Source organism: Saccopteryx leptura, chromosome 9 (assembly GCF_036850995.1).
Source record: "Saccopteryx leptura isolate mSacLep1 chromosome 9, mSacLep1_pri_phased_curated, whole genome shotgun sequence".
In the NCBI taxonomy this organism is placed as follows: domain Eukaryota; kingdom Metazoa; phylum Chordata; class Mammalia; order Chiroptera; family Emballonuridae; genus Saccopteryx; species Saccopteryx leptura.
Genome location: NC_089511.1, coordinates 71,530,262 through 71,551,640, shown reverse-complemented (window position 1 = coordinate 71,551,640; position 21,379 = coordinate 71,530,262). Strand labels below are relative to the sequence as shown.

The window sequence follows — 21,379 nt, the reverse complement described above, 5'->3', positions numbered from 1 at the left end:
GACCAAGCACATACACCCTGAGTAGGATCTGAAAATCACAAATGATAAATTTTAACCCCAAGTGGCTTACCTCTCCACTCCCCATGTTGTCTGTCTCAGGTGTGTTATGACAGAAAAAATAACGGCAGCAGGCAAGCTGGCCCAGACCCAGAGGGGTCCCGGCACTGCGCTGACTCCATTTACCCGTCATCTAACCCACAGTCCGACAGCACACTCCACAAAGCCCAAGGGTCCCCCACACCATCCAGGGGTCTGCAGGGTCAAAACCGTTCTCAACACAGTAATAAAACATCACTGCCTTTCGCCTTTCTCACCGGCAGAACATTTGATGGAGCAAAAGCCACAGGGTCAAACTGCTAGAGGCTCAGCAGGAGGCACGGCACTGACCCTGAAATGGGCTGGTCATCATTCACACTAACAAATTACACAGTGTCACTTAAGAATGTTCTTAGCCCTGGCCAGATAGCTCAGTTGGTTAGAGCATCAACCCAAAGCACAAAGGTTGCCGGTTCGATCCCCGGCCAGGGAATATACAGGAACGTCTTGATGTTCTTGTCTCTCTCTCACTCTCTCTTGCTGAAATCAATAAATAAAACATTAAAAAAAAAAAGAATGTTCTTGCTGAAGCAGTAAAACTGTTTAATTTCATTAAACCTCAGCCCCTGTGCCTTCTGAGTACGGGAAGGACACAGGTGTGAGGAGCCGTCTGAGCACGGCCAAGCCAGCCTCTCCGCCACGAAGTGCCACTTCTACTTGAAAGAGCAGCCAGCAGACAAACCAGGGAGCTGGCACATATTGTTGCCAATACAAAGATTGAACTATCAAGAGGAAAAATCAGAATTTAAGAGAACTTGTATCAGCCATTGTGAGTTTGAAGGCTTCCCAACACATAAAGATTTTGCAATATAGGTGATATTAATATAGCATGGAATTTTTTTTTTTTTTTTTTTTTTTTTTACAGAGACAGAGAGAGAGAGAGAGAGATAGGGACAGACAGACAGGAACAAAGAGATGAGAAGCATCAATCATCAGTTTTTCGTTGCAACACCTTAGTTGTTCATTGATTGCTTTCTCATATGTGCCTTGACCGTGGGCCTTCAGCAGACTGAGTAACCCCTTGCTTGAGCCAGCGACCTTGGGTCCAAGCTGGTGAGCTTTGCTCAAACCAGATGAGCCCGCGCTCAAGCTGGCGACCTTGGGGTCTCGAACCTGGGTCCTCTGCATCCCAGTCCGACACTCTATCCACTATACCACCACCTGGTCAGGCCAGCATGGAATTTTTGAATATGATGAAATGCAATGTTTTCACATTTGGAAGATGTGTATAAATCAGTGAACCAATTATTTCTCCAATAACCAATATTTGATGTTATAAAATCATGCCTAGGTCAAAGATTCATTCATTGTAACGTAACAAAATATGCAAAGTTTATCAATATGTTTTCAAATTCTACATTTCAACTAAACTTTAAAATATTATCACCTGCCAGCCCTGGCCGTGTTGCTCAGTGGTTAAAACATCATCCTGCCACACCAAGGTCATGGGTTCAATCCCCAGTCAGAGCAAATAGGAGAAGCAATCAATGAGTACACAACTAAGTGAAACAACTAAGTGGCATGGCAAGTTGATGCTTCTCTCTCTCTCTTTCACTCTGTCTCCCTTCCTCTGTCTCTCAAATCAAAGAAAGAAAGAAAGAAAGGGCCTGACCAGGTGGTGGTACAGCGAACAGAGCATCGAACTGGGACGTGGAGGACCCAGGTTTAAAACCCTGAGGTCGCCAGCTTGAACACGGGCTCATCTGACTTGAGCACAGGCTCATCAGCTTGAGCGTGGGGTCACTGCCTTGAGCATGGGATCATAGACATGACCCCAAGGTGGCTGGCTCGAGCCCAAAGGTCGCTGGCTTGAAGCTCAAGGTCACAGGCTTGAGCCTAAAGTCACTGGCTTGAGCAAGGGGTCACTCACTCTGCTGTATTTCCCTGATCAAGGCACATATGAGAAAGCAATCAATGAACAACTGAGGTACTGCAATGAAGCATTGATGCTTCTCAACTCTCTCCCTCCTGTCTGTCCCTATCTGTCCCTCTCTCTGACTTTCTGTCTCTGTCAAAAAATAATAATAAGTGTAACAACAAACCGATGATTCTCTCTCATTTCCTCTTTCTCTCTAGTCAATAAATAAAAACTTTTAAAAAACAAGATATTTAAAAAAAAAAAAAAAAAAAAAACAAAACAAGATATTAAAGAGATTTGCAAAACTTCAAAACAATGCTACTCTTCCCAGTATATTTTGTGTTTTAAAAAAGTTATTGAGCCCTGGCCAGTTGGCTCAGTGGTAGAGCATCGGCCTGAAATGTGGATGTCCTGGGTTTGATTCCTGGTCAGGAAACACAGCAGAAGCAACCTTATGCTTCTCCAGCCCTCTCCCTTCCCCTTCTCTCTCTCTCTTCTCCTCCCACAGCCATGGCTCAATTGGTTCAATCACACAGGCCCCAGGCACTGAGGATGGCTCTGTGGAGCATCCACCTCAGGTGCTAAAAATAGCTCGGCTGCAAGCATGGCCCCAGATGGGACAGTGCATCGGCCCCAGATGACGGTTGCCAGATTATCCTGGTTGGGACACATGTGGGAGTCTATCTCCCCTCCTCTCACTTGGAAGAAGGAAAAAACAAAATGTTATTTGCCCTGGCCAGTGGCTCAGTGGATAAAGCATTGGCCCAGCATATGGACATCCTGGGTTCAATTCCTGGTCAGGGCACAAAGGAGAAGGAACCATCTGTTTCTCTCCCTTTCCCTCTCCCCCTTCTCTCCCTCTTCCCCTCCCCATAGCCAGTGGCTCAATTGGTTCCAGCATGGCGCCAGGTGCTGAGGATTGTACCACGAGCATGTTAGCCTCAGGTGCTAAAAATATCCCAGTTGATTAGAGCATCAGCCCCTGACAAGGTTGTCAGGTGGATTCCAGTTGGGGCACATGTGGGAGTCTGCCTCACTATCTCCCCTCCTCTCATGTTAAAAAACAAAAAACAAAAAAACTATAAAAAAAACAGTTCTTTTTCAGAAAAACATATTTTATTTATATTAACAAATAGTGAGTTTTCTATTGTCATTTTAAAAAGGAAATGTATAAATGTTTTTAAATATACTCAGTTTTAATTTTTAATATGTCATCCTTGCTCAGGGGCCATGCTAATCTTCTCCGTATCGTTCCAATTTTAGTATATGTCCTGCTGAAGCGAGCACAATTTCTAATATGGTAAATATCAACTTATGTATAATATAACCCACATAAATAAAAGCTCTTTGGGGTCTCCAATATTTAAGAGTTCAAGGAAGGAGTTCTAAAACTAAAAGTTTGTACATTGCTGTGATTTAACCCCCACAGTAAACCTTGGGTTTTGTGTACCAGTGTTATTCCCATTTTGCAGGTACAGACACTGAGGTACAGACAGTCTGGGTAACTTGCCCAAGGATACACAAGTCACTGGGAGCTTCTGAGTACATGCTCATAACCTCTAGGCTGTCCTTCACATTATGTTTCCAAAGGAAGTGCAGAGAAATGAATGATAACATGCTACAAAGGAGACCGCAGAAATGAAAGAAAAGAACGTAAGTAAATACTATATAATCTTGGGGTGGAAGAGAAATTTCTATGCAAACTGAAGACATAGTGAAATATCAATAGAAGAATGGTCAGTTTTTAACTAACAGAGAAAAACCACAAAGTTAAAAGGCAAACTGCAAACTGGGTAAAAATATATTCAACACATTTTTATTATGTATTATATTCAAAATAGTCTTTTGTTCAAATAAATAAGAAAACAAGTACATCTTGAGAGTAAAATGGACCCCCAAAAACGCAATAGAGAAGAAATACAAATGGCCAATAATCATAAGAAAAAATGTTCACCCTAATTTGTCATGTAAACTCTGGAAATGATGGCGTGCCAAGTACTGCCTATCATGGTGTCACAGTCACAGCAGGACAAAAACACCGTGTCGATGTGCGTGCTGGGGACAGGCGACCTCCAAGCACCTCTGGCCATGGAAACCCACACAGATCCCTGGAGACCAATCTGACAATAATTTTAAACTACCTTAAAATTGTACAACCCTTTGACCTAGCAATTCTTCTATCAATTGATTTCAAAAGCAATGATCAAAGATATATCCAAAAAAGTGTTCAGTGCAGCTTTGTTTACATTAGTCAAAGACTAAAAACATCTTTCATATCAACGGTGGTCAAAGTTGAATGTATCATTAAAATGCATAGAATGTCAGATGACCATCACCAGTAGAATGTGGAGGGAAAGATGGCAACGTAAGCAAGTACAGTACTGTGATTTCATTGATCTAAAACTCAAAAACAGGCCAAATTATTCTATGGTGTTAAAAGTCAGACAAGAAGTCACCTCTGGAGCAGCCAACAGTATTTCAGAGTTCTGACCCATTAAGAAGGAGTGGGAGCCTGACCAGGTGGTGACACAGTGGATAGAGCGTCGGACTGGGATGAAGAAGGACCCAGGTTCGAGACCCCGAGGTCGCCAGCTTGAGCGCGGGCTCATCTGGCTTGAGCAAAGAGCTCACCAGCTTGGACCCAAGGGCGCTGGCTCCAACAGGGGGTTACTCGGTCTGCTGAAGGCCCACGGTCAAGGCACATGTGAGAAAGCAATCAATGAACAACTAAGAAGTCGCAACGCACAACGAGAAACTGATGATTGATGCTTCTCATCTCTCTCCATTCCTGTCTGTCTGTCCCTGTCTATCTCTGCCTCTGTAAAAAAAAAAAAAAAAAAAAAAAAGGAGTGGGAGTTTCTTCATATAAAGCACAAGCACGTGCACGCACACACACACAGAAAAAGTGTCTGGAAGGCTAAATCTCAAAACATTAATAGTGGGGGGGGGGAAATAACGGTGAACTATGGTTATCATTGGGAAGTGGGATCATATAATCTTCCTACATATCTTTATTTTCTGATTTTCCTAAAATGAACCTAAAACATTTATAGAAAAAAAGAAGAATGACCTACACAGTATGACCTTTGATACCAGGGAGGTTCTGTACCAACCTTACAGCCCCAAAGTGCCCCTGACCCCACAGGAAAAGGTCAGAAGACTGAGGACGTTCCCAGGTTGCCGCTGATGGAAAGCTAACACCTTCCCGCAGAAGGAACTAGGACATTGGAGTCAGGAAGACCTGGGTCAGCAGCAGCGCTGACCCCACCACAGCCCAGACTGGTTCCTGAGTCTCTCTAAGTCTCAGCTTCCCTACAGCAGAGTGAGCGTTAAACAAGTTCACGGATGTCCGGGCCTGACAGTGCTCAGGGGAGGTCTGACACACAGGCTTCCCCAGGTTCCACACAAGAAGAAATGGAGCCCCAGGGAAGCTGAGTAACGTCCTCAAACCACCAGCCTGTGACTCCAAGGGACGCCCAAGGAGTCCCCAAAATGTCCCCATAACTGGAGCATGGGCCAGAGTCCTGCCTCCTGACCCTGACCTCAGGCAGTGCCCTGCTTTCCCTGGGCCTCAGGGCCCCGCCTTCCCTGGGCCTCAGGGCCCCCGCTCTCCCTGGGCCTCAGGGCCCCGCCTTCCCTGGGCCTCAGGGCCCCGCCCTCCCTGGGCCTCAGGGCCCCGCCTTCCCTGGGCCTCAGGGCCCCGCCTTCCCTGGGCCTCAGTGGCCCGCTTTCCCTGGGCCTCAGTGCCCCAGCGTAAAGAGTAGGCTAGTCAGGGCCTGGACCAGCTGGCTCAGTGGTAGAGTGTCAGTCAGGAGCGTGGATGTCCCAGGTTCAATTCCTGGTCAGGACACACAGGAGAAGCGCCCATCTGCTCCTCCACTCATCACCCTCTCTTCTCCTCCCCTCCTATAGCCATGGCTCCATTGGAGTGAATTGGCCCCAGGTGCTGAGGACAGCTCCATGGCCTCCACCTCAGGCACTAAAAAATGACTCCAGTTGCAACAGAGCAAGGGACCCAGATGGACAGGGCATCACCCCCTAGTGGGCTTGCCAGGTGGATCCCAGTCAGGGCTCATGTGACAGTCTGTCTCTGCCTCCCCTCCTCTCACTAAAAAAAAAGAGTAGGCTAGGCATTGAACTGACCTCTGGTAACCTCCCTCAAACCCCATGCAACCATTCCCATGCAACCACCATGTGGAAGGCTGTGGCAGGAAAGGTGGATGGCTGATCCAGACAGGAAGTGACCTCATAGGATGAATGACAGGCCAACATTCCATCAGAAGCCCCACCTGCTGGTGACCTTCAGGGTCATGGGAGCCAGGAGTTAGTGGGCATGCAGAGGCCAAGGCGGAAACAGGATTTACAGAGGAAGGCCAGGCACATGGCAGACCCCCCGGCAGGGAAGTGACTTCATCTCACACTCTGTCCTCCACCCCTGGCATGGAAGTGAGTTAACCCTGAGAGCACCATACTTCACTGGGCCCTGGCCAAACCCACACAAGCCAGGGCAAGAAAATCCAGGCTCTCTCTTCTCCCCACTCCTATTATTCCCAATCTACAGATGAGGAAACTGAGGCTGAGAGAGGCTGACAGCAGGCCAAGGACTTCAGGACCTTCCTCACTGCACTAAGTTGCACAGAGGAGGGAGATGTTAGCTCAGGAAAGCCTTCCTGGAAGAGGAGGCCCATTAGCTGGGTCTTCAAGGATGAGCAGCATTTGATAGACAAGAAAGACAGTCTGGCAAAGAAATAGTAGAGTGAAGATTCAAACTCGGGCCTCTCTGGCCCCAGTGCCCAGGCTTATCAAAGCCCATCAGGCAAAACAGAACCTAGAACCCGCCCACGCGCTCTCCAGGCCTTGGGGTGGTTTCTGGCAGAGGACGAGTCCCACCACCTCAAACCTGAGAGGCGGAGGGAGAGCAGCAAGAAAACGCCAGGGCACAGGAGGGGAAAAAAATATTTTTGTGTTTTTCCCTCTTCCTGTTTATCTTCCTTTTGATCCCAAAGCTCCTGGTAGCTAGCTGTTTGTTCAGGGAGCGTTCTGCCAAGAGCGACATCCTGCCCTTGGCCACCCTGCACCAGGCATTCCTATCAGCCTTGTGTTGGGGGCACTGAGGCCCACTTTCCCCACAGCCCCCTGCCCGGCCCAGGGAGGCTGCTTCATAAAGGAGCTTCCCACAGAAGCTGGGGCCAGGAAGGAGGACCCAGACCCAGGGAGGCGGGGCTGCTGCTGGCGTCCCTCGGCGCCAGGTGGTCCAGTCAGCCCCACACTCAGCTCTGATCGGCTGCAGAGAGGGTAGAAGGACCCAAGGAAAGGACTCTCAGCAGGGCCAGGGCACTGTGCTGGGGGAGGGACTGCAGAGCATGCTCTGTGCCACTGGGCAGGCCTGGCATCCAATCCTGGCTGACCAGTGACTTGCTTTGTGACCTGGGCCATGTTACTGAAATTCTCTGAGCCTCATTCCCTTGCCTGTAAAATAGGGATAACACTGGAACTTATTCCCAAGGATGTGGTGAGGATTACAGGAGACAACATCTGGGAAAGGCGAGCACCTAGTAAATGTGAATAAACATTATTCCACTGCCACAATCAAGCTGACCCGTCACTCAATCCTGACGTCTGAGATGCCTTTAAAATGCGCTGGAAATGGCCCTGGACAGTTGGCTCAGTGGTAGAGCATTGGCCTGGCATATGGACATCCCGGGTTCAATTCCTGGTCAAGGCACACAGGAGAAGCGACCATCTGCTTCTCCAGCTCCCTCCCCCTTCTCTTTCTCTCTCTCTCTATCCCCCTCCTGCAGCCATGGCTCTAACAGTCCAAGCAAAGTTGGCCCCAGGCGCTGAGTATGGCACCATGGCTTCAGCTCAGGCATTAAAATAGCTTGGTTGACGAACAATAGAGCAATGGCCCCAGATGGGCAGAGCATCACCAGGTAGGGGGCTTGCCGGTGATCCCAGTTGGAATGCAGGTAGGAGTCTGTCACTCTGCCTCCCTGCTTCTCACTTAAGAAAAAAAATTTTTAAATGTGCTGGAAAAAACAATTATAGCCTTAAAAAGGAATGAATCTGGCCCTGGCCAGATGGCTCAGTGGTAGAGTGTTGGCCTGGTGTGCAGGAGTCCTGGGTTCGATTCCCAGCCAGGGCACACAGGAGAGGCACCCATCTGCTTCTCCATCCCTTCCCCTCTCCTTCCTCTCTGTCTCTCTCTTCCCCTCCCGCAGCCAAGGCTCCATTGGAGCAAAGTTGGCCCGGGCGCTGAGGATGGCTCCATGGCCTCTGCCTCAGGCACTAGAATGGCTCTGGTTGCAACAGAGCAATGCCCCAGATGGGCAGAGCATCACCCCCGGGTGGATCCTGGTCGGGCGCATGCGGGAGTCTGTCTGACTGCCTCCCCATTTCCAACTTCAGAAAAATACAAAAAAAAAAAAAAAAAAAAAAGGAATGACTCTGCCTGACCAAGCGGTGGCACAGTGGATAGAGCATCAGACTAGGAAACAGAGGACCCAGGTTCAAAACCCCAAGGTCAACAGCTTGAGCACGGGCCCACCAGATTGAGCACAGGGTTGCTGGCTTGAGTGTGGAATCATAAACACAACCCCATGGTCACTGCCTTGAGCCCAAAGGTCACTGGCTTGAAGCCCAAGTTCGCTGGTTTAAGCCAAAGGTTGCTGGCTTGAGCAAGGGGTCACTCGCCCTGCTATAACCCCCCACCCCGGGTCAAGGCACATACAAGAAAGCAATCAATGAAAACTAAGGAGCCGCAATGAAAGAACTGATGCTTCTCATCTCTCTCCCTTCCTGTCTGTCTGTCCCTATCTGTCTCTGTCACACACACACAAAAAAGAATGAAATTCCACAACATGGATGAACCTTGAAGACTAAGTGTTGCAGTAACGCTAAGCCAGACACAAAAGGACAAACGCTGTATACTTCCACTTACGTGAGGTATTCGGAGTAGTTTCAGAGAAAGACAGAGAAGGGTGGTAGGCAGGGGCAGGCCAGGGCAGGCCAGGGCAGGGCATGGGGGGATGGGGAGTTAGTGTTTAATAGACAGAGTTTCAGTTTCAAAGGATGAGAAAGTTCTGGGGGTGACAGTGGCAGGTGTACAACAATGTGAATGTCCCTAACGCCACTGAATTAACTGTACAATTAAAAATGGTTACAAGGGTAAATTTTATGGTTTGTATATGTACCTCAATTTTAAAAAATTTAAAGCTGAAAAAAAGGTTTGATTAGGCATTCATATTCGTTTCCATCCCTGCCCTTGGAGAGTTCAGGGCCAAGAGGTGAAGCAGGCATGGGAAAAGCTAAGGCACACCCCCCCCCCCCACGGAGTTGGTACCATCAGAGAACCAAGCAGTGAGAGACACGTGCTGTGTCCAGTCCTGGGAGGGCTGCGAGGAGGTGGCCCCCAAGCCAGGTGTGTGCCAGCCCCAGACTGAGCCACTTTCCAGGCTGCTCCCAGCACGCAGTGGGTCTAAACCAGGAAGCTCCATGCTCTTGCACACACGAGGAGCACAGTGAGCGTGAGGTGTGCAAGACCCACCCACACCGCACACACCCATGCACACTGGCCCAGGTCAGCGACGCTGGAACAGCCCCCACATACCAATCCTGACCCCTGTCTGGCCAGCCCAGGAACCAACATCTGACAAATAACAATGCCACTCCATGTCCCCCAGCACCCACAACCAAGGAAGGCAAACTATGGACTGCCCATCTTCTCCAGGGCCAGGGATGCGGAAGAAGTACTCAGAGGTCATGCCAATACAAGGAGACTTAGAAAAATGCCATCCAGAAGCCCCCCGACCTTCCCCTCGGGCTGGGGTGAGAGCAGCAGCTGAAGCTTGTGGGTGGGAGGTGGGGAAAACCAGGGTTGAGAGGTCCTGGGGATGGCACAAGGTTCCATCATGAGTCACTGTGTGAAGCTGGGCACATCACTTCTCTTTCTGGATCTTCTGAAGCCTCCTTAGTTTTCTTGTTGGTATAACAAGGATTTGGTCCCATTACTCAGCGAGCATCCTGGATATACATCCCAGGGAAGAAAGTATGTGAGTCCACCGAAGGACAGGCAAGAGCGTTCAGCAGCTTTTCCATAGCCATCAACACTAAATACAAGGCAAAGCCCATCTACAGGGGTAAAACACACACACAATGGTACGCCCATATAATAGACTATTACACAACAATGAAAAGGAGCAAACTGCTGATACCTACAGTATCACAGATGAATCTTACAGAGTTTATATTGAGTGAAAGAAGTCAGATTAAAAACTGTTCATTTTATATGGTTCCTTTTACATAAACTTCAAGAATAAGCAAGACTAGGCCCTGGCCGGTTGGCTCAGTGGTAGAGCGTCGGCCTGGCGTGCAGAAGTCCTGGGTTCGATTCCCGGCCAGGGCACACAGGAGAAACGCCCATCTGCTTCTCCACCCCTCCCCCTCTCCTTCCTCTCTGTCTCTCTCTTCCCCTCCCGCAGCCGAGGCTCCATTGGAGCAAAGATGGCCCGGGCACTGGGGATGGCTCCTTGGCCTCTGCCCCAGGCGCTAGAGTGGCTCTGGTTGCAACAGAGCGATGCCCCGGAGGGGCAGAGCATCGCCCCCTGGTGGGCACAGCGTCGCCCCCTGGTGGGCGTGCCGGGTGAATCCTGGTCGGGCACATGCAGGAGTCTGACTGTCTCTTCCAGTTTCCAGCTTCAGAAAAATACAAAAAAAAAAAAAGAATAAGCAAGACTAATCCTTGGGAAGTCCTTCAGTAGCACAGCCACTTGAGAGTGTGAGAGTCAGGTAACTGACTGGGAAGGGCCCCAGGGAACATTCCAGGGCACTGGAAATGTCCTATATCTTTATCTGTATCTGAGTGGGGGTCACACAGGTGATTCATCTGTAACAATTCATCAAATCATGTCCTGATTTGCTATCTGTAAACAATATCTCAATTTACAAAACAAAATACAAACAGCTACTAACTCTGCCTTCTTCTGAGATATGCAGCAAGGTGCTACTGATACTAACAGGCCGTGTGCAGAAAAGCCACAGAAAGGGTAGGATACATGAGCTGGGAGTCAGAGGACCAGGGTTCAAATCCTGAGGCTCCCTCTGACTGGATACATTTTTTTCAGTTTTGATTTTTTTGATGTTGTTATTTAGATTTTTCATTACAGAAGTAATTTGTACTTAATGTCATAAATCAAAGATGAATAAAGTTTATGCCCTTCCCATTCCCCTCCAAGTCCACCTCTTAAGCTTCCTTCTACAAGTTTTCTTCCCTTAACAGAACAACCCAAACACCTCTCCCAATTGATACATAGAGCTCCAACCCAATCTGCTTAAAGTTGGCATACCATTTCACTGTATCACTACTCATTCAACAAATAGCTACTAAGTATCTATCCTGTCAATCAGACAGGCACTGTCCTAGCCCTTCATGGACAGATATTCCAAAAGACAGAGAAAAGGGTGGGGGTGGAAAGAGTCAACAAGAAATACAATAGGGACATATTTTATATTTGGGATGTGGGCTACAAGGGCCTGATGCTGAGATAAAAAATAAGGAAGGTAGTTGCAAAGGACAGATTTTAGATATGATAGTCACAGAAGGCCTATGCTGATATCGAACAGGAAGGTTCCAACCATGTGAAAGGCATGCCAGGCAGCCAGCGGAACAACCTGTGCAAATGCCCTAAGGTGGGGAAGAAGAGGGAACTGGAAGGAGACAGTGGGGTCTCCAATGCACAGCCCCAAAATTCTTGTGCACATGGCCTTGCATCCTGACAGTTTTACTTGTTCAGGACAGGCTACTAAAACTTGCACTGCTTAGATAAAAAGGCAGGTGTCTTTTAAAAACTATAGTAAATCCTGCCATATTACTTTTCCAAAAGGTTGTAGCACAGAAACCAAAATTGCATAAGAGGGGCCAATTTCCCCATATCCTCATGGGTTCAAGAAGTTATCCATCTTTTTCATCTTGCTCATCTGAAATCTCTCCACTTCCTTGTCTATAGAGTGGGATAAATGACAGCTCCTCCTCCTCAGGATGCTGTGAAGTTTATGAGTAATGCATCCATCTAACCCGCTGAGCCCTGTGCCTAGCAGAGAGTGAACACTCAACAAACAGGAGCAGATTGTTACCACCATGTTTGACATGTGTCAATTCCATCATTAGTAGGTTAACAAGGAGAACTCCCCAAGGGGAGCTTTGAAGGCTCAGACTCACAAGTTTAGCACGGCTGTCCCTGGACATAGGGATAACAGGGAGAAGGAGGTTAAAAACTACGGCTCAGCATAAGAGCACATGGCTGGGAGTCAAGAGATGAGGTTCAAGTCAACCTTTCTGAGACTCAGTTTCCTCGTCTATAAAATGGGCTAATTCCTTCCCTCTTCATGCAGCCATTCTACAAACATTTCTGGGCCACCTACTATGTGCAAGGCCTTATTTGAGGAGCTGACAGTACAGAACAGAAATTCCTGCCTCGTACACACTAGCTGGAAAAACAGAAATGAACTATATAAATCAGTCAAATATAGAGAATATCAGGAGGCGATACATGATAAGAAAGAAGAGGGTTATGGAGATGCAGCATGAAATGTTAGTCAGAGTCCCCAAAGGAGGCTTTACATTTGAGTAAAGACCTGAAGTGACATGGAAAGCTATGTGGCTCTCTGGAGGAAAAGCATGCAGGTTAAGGGAATAAATAGCCCGTGCAAAGGCCCTGAGGTGAGTTCCCAGTGTATCAAAGAAGCCATGAGGTGGCCAGTTTGGGTGGAGCAAGTGAGGAGTTCAGGATGAGATGGGGGTGTCCTGGAGGCCACAGGGGTATTACTGTGAGTTAATGGGGAGCCACTGGGGCCTGGGGCAGAAAAGTGCCTTGATCTGACATTTACGTTTTAACAAGATCACACTAGGGCCTAGGCTGCTGTGTTAGAAGAGTCTGTACAGGATCAGGGAGGAAGGCAACGGACCTGTCAGGAATCTAGGGCACTAGCACAAGTGATGCAGAGGCCTGGGCCAGCCGTGAGAGGAAGGTGAGGAAGAAGGGTCATCCTGGATCCATCTACTCGGAAGGTGAAGCCAACAGGATTGCTGCCATGTCATTTCTGAAGACAGACACAGAGGAACCGTGGATGACTTAGGTGGTGGGCCTGAGCAACTAGAGGGGTAGGTTTGCCACTAACTGGGATTTGACAGACCACGGGGGAAGGGTGCGGGAAGGACTGAACAGACAGACAGCCACAGCCTCGCCCTGGCTGCACTCTCAGAAGGAAGCAGCGGGCCTTCAAGAGCTATAGCAAGAGGATCTGGTCCTGAGGCCCATGTGGGTCATTATGGAAGACAGTGCAAAACACAGAAAGGGAAAAGGGACCCAGAGGGGAGGTCAGCATGGTACATTTGACCCATACAAGCTTTGATGTCCCTAGAGCCCAAGTCATGGTCAAGGCTGTTGCTCACAGGCCTGCGTCTCAGGTATGGGAACGGGGGGAACTTTCGGTAGTGAGCACCTCTCTTTTAGAATCCAGAAAAGGCCAGAATGAGCTGAGGGGGTGATGGGGAAGGCCACCAGCCAGCCTATTTGGCTCCTACAGCTCTCACCTACCACCTCAAAGAAGGACCATGGCACCGGGCCCAGCATTCCCAATACCCAGGAAGTCTGTCTGCAGGACCCCAAAAGGCGATGCAGGGTTCTGGGTTTGCCAGCATCGAGAACATGACTCAGTCCAGACTCCCCGGCTGTCTGCTTTGGTATCCACACAGGCTGAGTCTTTTTAAAAAAAACTGGGATTTAATTCACATACCATAAAATTCACCTTTTTAAAGTATACAATTCAGTGGCACTTAGTACATTCACAATGCTGTGCAACTCTCACCTTTTATCTAATTCCAGAATATCAAACCCAAAAAGTTAAACATAAAATTACTATAAGACCCAGAATCCCACTTCTAGGTACACACCCGAGGAAATGAAAAACAGGTGTGCAAATAAACACTGGTACACACATGTTCACAGCAGCACCGTTCACAATAGCCAAAGGTAGAAACAATCCAAATGTCCACCAACTGATAAACTGATAAACAAAATTTGGTGTGTGCATACAATGGATTATCTATTATTCAGTATTCGGCTATAAAAGGGAACGAAGCCCAGCTACATGCCACAATGCAGATGAACCTTGATAACAGTATTCCAAGTGAAAAATAGCCAGACACAAAAGTCACATATTGTGTAATTTCATTTCTATGAAATACTGAGAACAGGTAACTCCATAGAGACCAGAATTCAGAGTAGTGGTTACCAGGAGCTAGGAAGAGGGGAAGGGGCGGGGATTCTGAAGTGACTGCTTAACAGATACAGGGGTTCCCTTTGAAGTGATGAAAATGTTCTGGATGTTCAACATCACTAATGAAGGAAATACAAATCAAAAGTACAAAGTGATATTACCTCATGCCTGCCATGGCTATTAGCCAAAAAAAGGGACGGGACAACAGGTGTTGGCAAGGATGTAGAGAAACTGGAACCCTTACACACCATTAGCAAGAATGTAAAATTGCACAGCCACTATGAAAAATAGTAGGAAGATTCCTCAAAAAAATTAAAATAGAACTACCAGGTGATCCAGAGGGGTATCTATCCTACTTTGAAGTTAAGATCCCAAAGAGATAGTAGCGCAACCATGATCACTGCAGCACTATTCACAATGGCCAAGACGTGGAGGCAACCCTAATGCCCACTGATATATATGCAAAAGTAGGTTCACACTGTATTATTTATTTGTATTATATATAAATATATACCACATCTTCTTTATCCATGTATACATATAATATATATACCTACAATGGAATATTATTCAGTCTTTAAAAAAAAAGGAAATTCTGCAATAGACTACAACATGGATGAACCTTGAGGACATTATACTAAATCAATAATTTCAAACTTCTTTATTTCATGGCACACAAGCTAATTACTAAAATTCTGCAGCACACCAAAAAATATAATGTTTGCCGATTTGAAAAAAAAATAGGTGTGATTTTGATTCATTCACACCAGACAGCTATTGTTGTGTTGGCTGTTTTCATTTTTTTATTTGACAGTCTAAGGGAAAAGAGGTGAGTGCCTCTGACCAAAGAGTCAGGCACCTTATGTTTTAAAAATTGTTGCAGTACCCCAGTGTGCCGTGGCACAACAGTGGAAAACCACTGCGCTAAGTGAGATAAGCAAGTCACAGAAAGACAAATTATTCGAGATTCCAATTATATAAGAACTCTTTTTTTTTTTTTTTGGTGACAGAGACAGAGAGAGGGACAGACAGACAAGAAAGGAGAGAGAGATGAGAAGCATCAATTCTTCATTGTGGCACCTTAGTTGTTCATTGATTGCTTTCTCATATGTACCTTGGTGGGGGGCACAGTGAGTGACCCCTTCCTCAAGCCAGTGACCTTGAGGTCAAGCCAGCAACTTTGGGCTTCAAGCCAGCGACCTTTGGGCTCAAGACAGCATCCATGGGATCATGTCTATGACCCCGCATTCAAGCTGGTGAGCTGACGCTCAAGCCGGTGACCTTGGGGTTTCGAACCTGGGTCCTCTGCATCCCAGTCCAAAGCTCTCTCTACTGTGCCACCACCAGGTCAAGCCATTTATATGAGAATTCTAAAGCAGTCAAATTCATATAGACTCAAAGAATGGAGTGGTGGCTGTCAGGGACTAGAGAGAGGGGGGAGTGGGAAGTTGGTAATCAGCGGGCATAAAGTTTCAGTTAAATACAACAAGAGATATGCTCAACAACACTGTCCCTATGGGCAAAAATCTTGTATTGTACACTTCAAAAATATGTTAGGAAGGTAGAGCTCAGGTAAAGTGTTCTTACCACAATAAAATAAAATTTTCTTAATGTTTTGGAATTTGATAGAGGAGATGGTTAGTTGGCCAATATTGTGGATGTACTAATTACCACTGAATTGCTCACTAAAATAGTTCATTTTTGCATTATGTGAATTTCACCTCAATTTAAAGAAAAAAGGAATGAGAATAAAGCCTGGCTCATCTAAATGATGCACTGCCATGCAATTTGAGGCTCAAGTCCTGTGTTTACAATCCAGTTCCTTCTTGGAGAAAGCCAAATGACATCATCGCACACAGCACAAACAAAGGTTGTGGCTCAAATACAAGAGCGGGTGGGGTAGAGACTGAGCCACCCCATCGCCCATGCAGCCTGGATGAACCCAATTCAAAGGCCCAGCCTCTTAGCAGTCAGGACCATGTATGTTCATGTTGAAACCATCTGTGTGAACTGAGCAAAGCCCATCTCTGCCAAATTCCTGATTTCGAAGAGAAGTGGGTTTGAGATCTACTATATACAGATCCAGTCACGCCACCACTCTGTCCTCATCTGCACTCACACAGCCAGCTCTCCAGGTATCAAGCGATGTATTACTAAAACAGACAGTTGGGGATTACTCACCTACAGTTTGGGCTCATATGTGAATAATCAGAATTACCCTGAACTATCTGGCCAGCCCAATATTATTAACGTCACTCTGTATAGCAGGATCAAGTGACAGTGGCAGGGAAACAGACAGGGACCTAGCACAGCTCCCTACTATCAACCAGACATTGTCAATGTACTTGCTATTTACATCCTCTCAGTAAATTAATATTATTCATTTGAAACAAGTTGGCTTTCTGGTTTTATTAGCATTTCATAGTTATATATAAAACTATGTTAATCTAAGACACTTTAGTTTTATATTTGTATATATTTGTTATATTCAAATAAGAAAACTTAAATGAGGCTCTTTTTTTCCTTTAAAAGTCAAAAAAATATATATGGAAAGATATATGTATATATATATGTGTGTATACATATAGATACATGTATATAGATATGCATATATAGATATATTGTGTATGCGTATGTACATGTATATGTGTATGTGTATATATATGTATGTATATATATACTATATGATTCCACTTATATGAAATGTCCAAAAGAAACAAATCTTCTGAAAAAAAGGTTAGGCCCTGGCTGGTTGGCTCAGTGGTAGAGCGTCGGACCAGTGTGTGAAAGTCCAGATTCAATTCCTGGCCAGGGCACACAGGAGAAGCGCTCATCTGCTTCTCCACCCTTCCCCCTCTACTTTCTCTCTATCTCTCTCTTCCCCTCCTGCAGCCAAGGCCCCATTGGAGCAAGGTTGGCCTGGGCGCTGAGGATGGCTCCATGGCCTCTGCCTCAGGTGCTAGAATGGCCCTGGTTGCAACAGAGCAGTGCCCCAGATGGGCAGAGCATCACCCCCTGGTGGGCATGCCGGGTGGATCCCAGTCAGGCGCATGCGGGAGTCTGTCTCTCTGCCTCCCCGCTTCTCACTTCAGAAAAATACAAAAAAAAAGAAGTAGGTTAGTGGGCTGGGGGTGGGGAGTGACAACTAAGGGTCCAGGCTCTCTTTCTGGGTTGAGGACAATGCTATAAACTGAGAGTGCAGAGAGATGCACAACTCTGAATGTACTAAAAGATACTGCATTGTTTGCTTTAAATGGGTGAATTGTATGGCATGTGAATTATATCTTAATAAAGCTATTTTTAAAGGGAGAAGGGTCAACATATTACCCAGATCTGAGCATATTTCCCACCTATTGACAGCTTCTCTCCCAGGCCCACCCCTTTCTCCCTCTCCTTACATCATCCCCAAGGGCTTTGAGAAGGAGGCTAAGATAAAACTCTAATGCCTGATCAAGCAGTGGTGCAGTGGATAGAGCGTTGGACTGGGTTGCAGAGGACCCAGGTTCAAAACCCCGAGGTCACTGGCTTGAGCATGGACTGATCGGCTTGAACGTGGGCTCGCCAGCTTGAGCACAGGGTCACTGGCTTGAGTGTGAGATCATAGACATGACCCCATGGCTGCTGGCTTGAACCCAAAGGTCACTTGCAATGAGCCGCAACAAAAAATTAATGCTTCTCATCTCTCTCCCTTCCTGTCTGTCTGTCCTTATCTGTCCCTTTCTCTGTCTCTCTGTCTCTGTCACACACAAAAAAATAAAATAAAATAAACCCTAAGTCACCTGACAAGGCCATCCTGGGCGAGCAGGCTGCCCTGGAACACCACACAGGATTCCTGTCTCCTAGAACTCACTTCATACAACAGCAGTAAGACACAACTTTGAATTATTAAACTGGGAAAAACTTTAAAATGATGAAAACCACTAATGTTAGTAAGTACGCAGGAACTATAAATCATGTATACATGATGGCCGTGTCAAGGGAAGTAATGTGACAATCCAAATCCAGAGCTTCTGTGAGCCATGGGCTGGGGTCATAGTAGATCCAGGAGCATGTAAATCTGAGCACCCACAGCCCCTTCCTCAGGAGGCTGGAGACATCCCACAGTCCACACACACACACTGGGCAAAGCCCGCCACTCAAGACAGGATCCCATTAGGGGGACCCCAAGCAGTTTCCCAGAAGAGTCTGCCTCTGAAAGGGGGAGCCCCACCGCAGCAGGGGAGGCCTCCAGTGTCTGTCCTTTGTCGACTCAACAGATCTTCCTCTCCTTGGGCCTATTCCTTCCAGAGACACTACACAGAGACAGGAAGAGGAAGCCTGTGCTGCTGTCCACTGGGTGGGAGGCAGTGCAGGAATACACATCCACCCAGACACCACCTTGTCTCCCCCACAACAGAATGATCCTTTCTATTCCAACGCCTCCCTCCCCCAGAAACCTGCTCCAGGAAGCCTTTGTTCTGCCTCCCTGCAGCCTCGCTGGGCCCTAGCTCAGAGCCAGGGGGAGATGACACCCCCATCTCTTAGCCCTCCGCTCCGGGGAAAGGTCCCCAGGAAATGTGCTCAGAACTCCGGAGGCAGTGCTGGGGACCAATGGCTAAGTGAAAAAGTGGGTCCCAGAGTCATGGGCCAAGCATGATCCCATTTATATCCTCAAAGCAAAGACTACATACACAAAGTCACATAGAGGCATAGAAAAAAAGATGAGGGGACAATCATCAAGTGCTGACAGTGTTAACCTCTGGCGAAGAGAGGAAGGAAGAAGGAGAAACATTTTATATATATTTTACTCCCACTGGGTGGAATGGGTGAAGCTACTACTTGAATCTTTCATAAAGATAATAGCTTTAGATTATTTTTTTATTGAAAACATTTCCAAAAGGGGGGTGGGCGTCCATCCACTGAGAGCAGGATAAACAAGCTCCCTCCACACACAGGAATATGACTCGGTGGTGAAGAAGGATTGCACTGCAGAGACACGGCACCATGCACACAGCTCAAGAAGTCACGCTGAGTAAAGAAGCCAGACATAAAAGCCTACCTCTTATATGAGTCCATTTATGTGAGAACCTATAAAAAATAAAACCATAGTGACAGAAAGGAGACAAGTGGGCCTGAGACCAGGGGTGGGAGAGGTAGTGACTGGCCACAGCAGATCACGAGGGACCTTCCAGGTGATGGAAGTCTTCTTGGACTTGGCTGATGTGGTGGCTACACATTCATAAAACACTCATCCAACTACATAGTTAGAATGGGTGAGTTTTACGCTTTCTATACCTCCATAAAAATAAGGCAGAGGACGGAATGGGAAGTAACTGCTTAATGCAGGGGTCCCCAAACGTTTTACACAGGGGGCCAGTTCACTGTCCCTCAGACCGTTGGAGGGCCGGACTATAAAAAAACTATGAATAAATCCCTATGCACACTGCACATATCTTATTTTAAAGTAAAAAAAAAAAAAAAAACGGGAACAAATACAATATTTAAAATAAAGAACAAGTAAATTTAAATCAACAAACTGACCAGTATTTCAATGGGAACTATGGGCCTGCTTTTGGCTAATGAGATGGTCAATGTGCTCCTCTCACTGACCACCAATGAAAGAGGTGCCCCTTCCGGAAGTGCGGCGGGGGCTGGATAAATGGCCTCAGGGGGCCGCATGTGGCCCATGGGCCGTAGTTTGGGGACCCCTGGCTTAATGAGTACAGGTTTTCCTTTGAGGCAAGGAAAATATTTTAGAAGTTGATAGAGGCGATGGTCATATAGCATTGGAAATGTACTCAATGCCACTGAGTTGTACACTTGAAAATGTTTACTATTATGTCAAGTGAATGTCATCTCAATTTTTAAAAAAATTTTAACATAGACAAGGAAGAAATTACACCCATTTTGCAGATGAGAGAACTGGGCTCAAAAGAAGTAGTCAACTGCCAGCCCACAGCTACCTACCTGTGCCTCAGCAGAGACCTGCCCTGCATGTCCCCAAGGGCTCTGCGACTCTAGGGCCTAATCTCCAGGGAGAGCACTTCTCTCCAGAGCATTTGGAAACCAGAGCTTCCCCGCAAACCTTGGAGTGAGCCGCCCACAGAGCAGCACCTGCAGGCGGCTCCCCAAGTTCATGAGCTCCATCAACAGAAACAGCTGCGTGGGGAGCAGAGTGAACACCCACTAAGAAGGTGGTCAAACTAAGGCTAAAGCAGCAAGGGGCATGGATGCGTGCAGGGAAGGCCCCCAGCAGAGCCAGGCTGGATGAGGTGTTCTAGGTTCTGCCAACAGGGCCCTGAGATATAAGAGGTCAGCACCAACCTCAGGGACCCCAGGAGGAAGGACTCAGTCACTACAGGCAGCAGTCAAAGGGGACATATCCACCAGCCACTCTGTGACCAGCAGGAGAGGGGTTAGCTCTTTCATGGGATCTATAATTCTAGGAAAAGGAAAAAGGGGAAGAGAAATTCCCTCTGTGCTTTCTAAACAGAATCTTCAAAACACTGAAATTCCTGTCCTCTACCCTGGGGAGGCAGGACAGAGGCCACACACTTGCAAACAGGCTGGCTCAGCGGGCTGCAGGGACTGGCCTGGGACAAGGTCATCTGAGGGCGCCCACCTCTCTCCCCCTGCACACCGACCCAGCCTCATGGGCGAGGACGGGAAGCCCAGCAGTGGACCCACAGCCCTCCCAGCACCACACCCTCCCTCCTGGAATTTCCGAAAGCCCTAGCTCCCTGGGAGTCCACAGGGTCATCTGCGACACACCCAGTTCACAGATGCTCCCCGCTGCCTGCCCTGGGCACGCAGGTAACCCCAGATGCCCCGTGCCTCGTAGAGTACCCGGGACCAAACAGGGGTACCTACCCACATAGCTCAAGCCAGTCCACATATCAGTTACAGAGAATATAGAAAATAATTTTTGAAGTCTAGAAATTCCACTATTAGACATTTACTCCTTTGGAAAGGCTAAGGAGTTTTCAAAGGCTTCAGTTCATTGAAAGGAAGGAGAGGAGGATTTATTAATCCATGAGTGTCTTGACTAAGCAAAAATAGGCATGTTGATCTTGGGGCAGGAGCAGTCTGGAGCCACAGCTCAAAATGGGGGGCTGCAGTGAGGGCCGACAATTTATAAGAGAGCGGGAGGCCCCTGGAGAATGGGTGAGC

General features: G+C 47.3%; 1 protein-coding gene and 1 non-coding gene across 8 annotated transcripts in view; both read right to left on the bottom strand.

Annotated features, from left to right (window-relative positions):
- Positions 1-21,379, bottom strand: part of PALD1 (phosphatase domain containing paladin 1) — a 110,352-nt gene that overhangs the window by 64,384 nt on the left and 24,589 nt on the right. The window lies entirely within an intron of this gene.
- On the bottom strand, positions 3,135-3,241 carry LOC136381609 (U6 spliceosomal RNA). Its single transcript, XR_010747102.1, has one exon. It is a non-coding gene; the product is annotated as a U6 spliceosomal RNA (small nuclear RNA).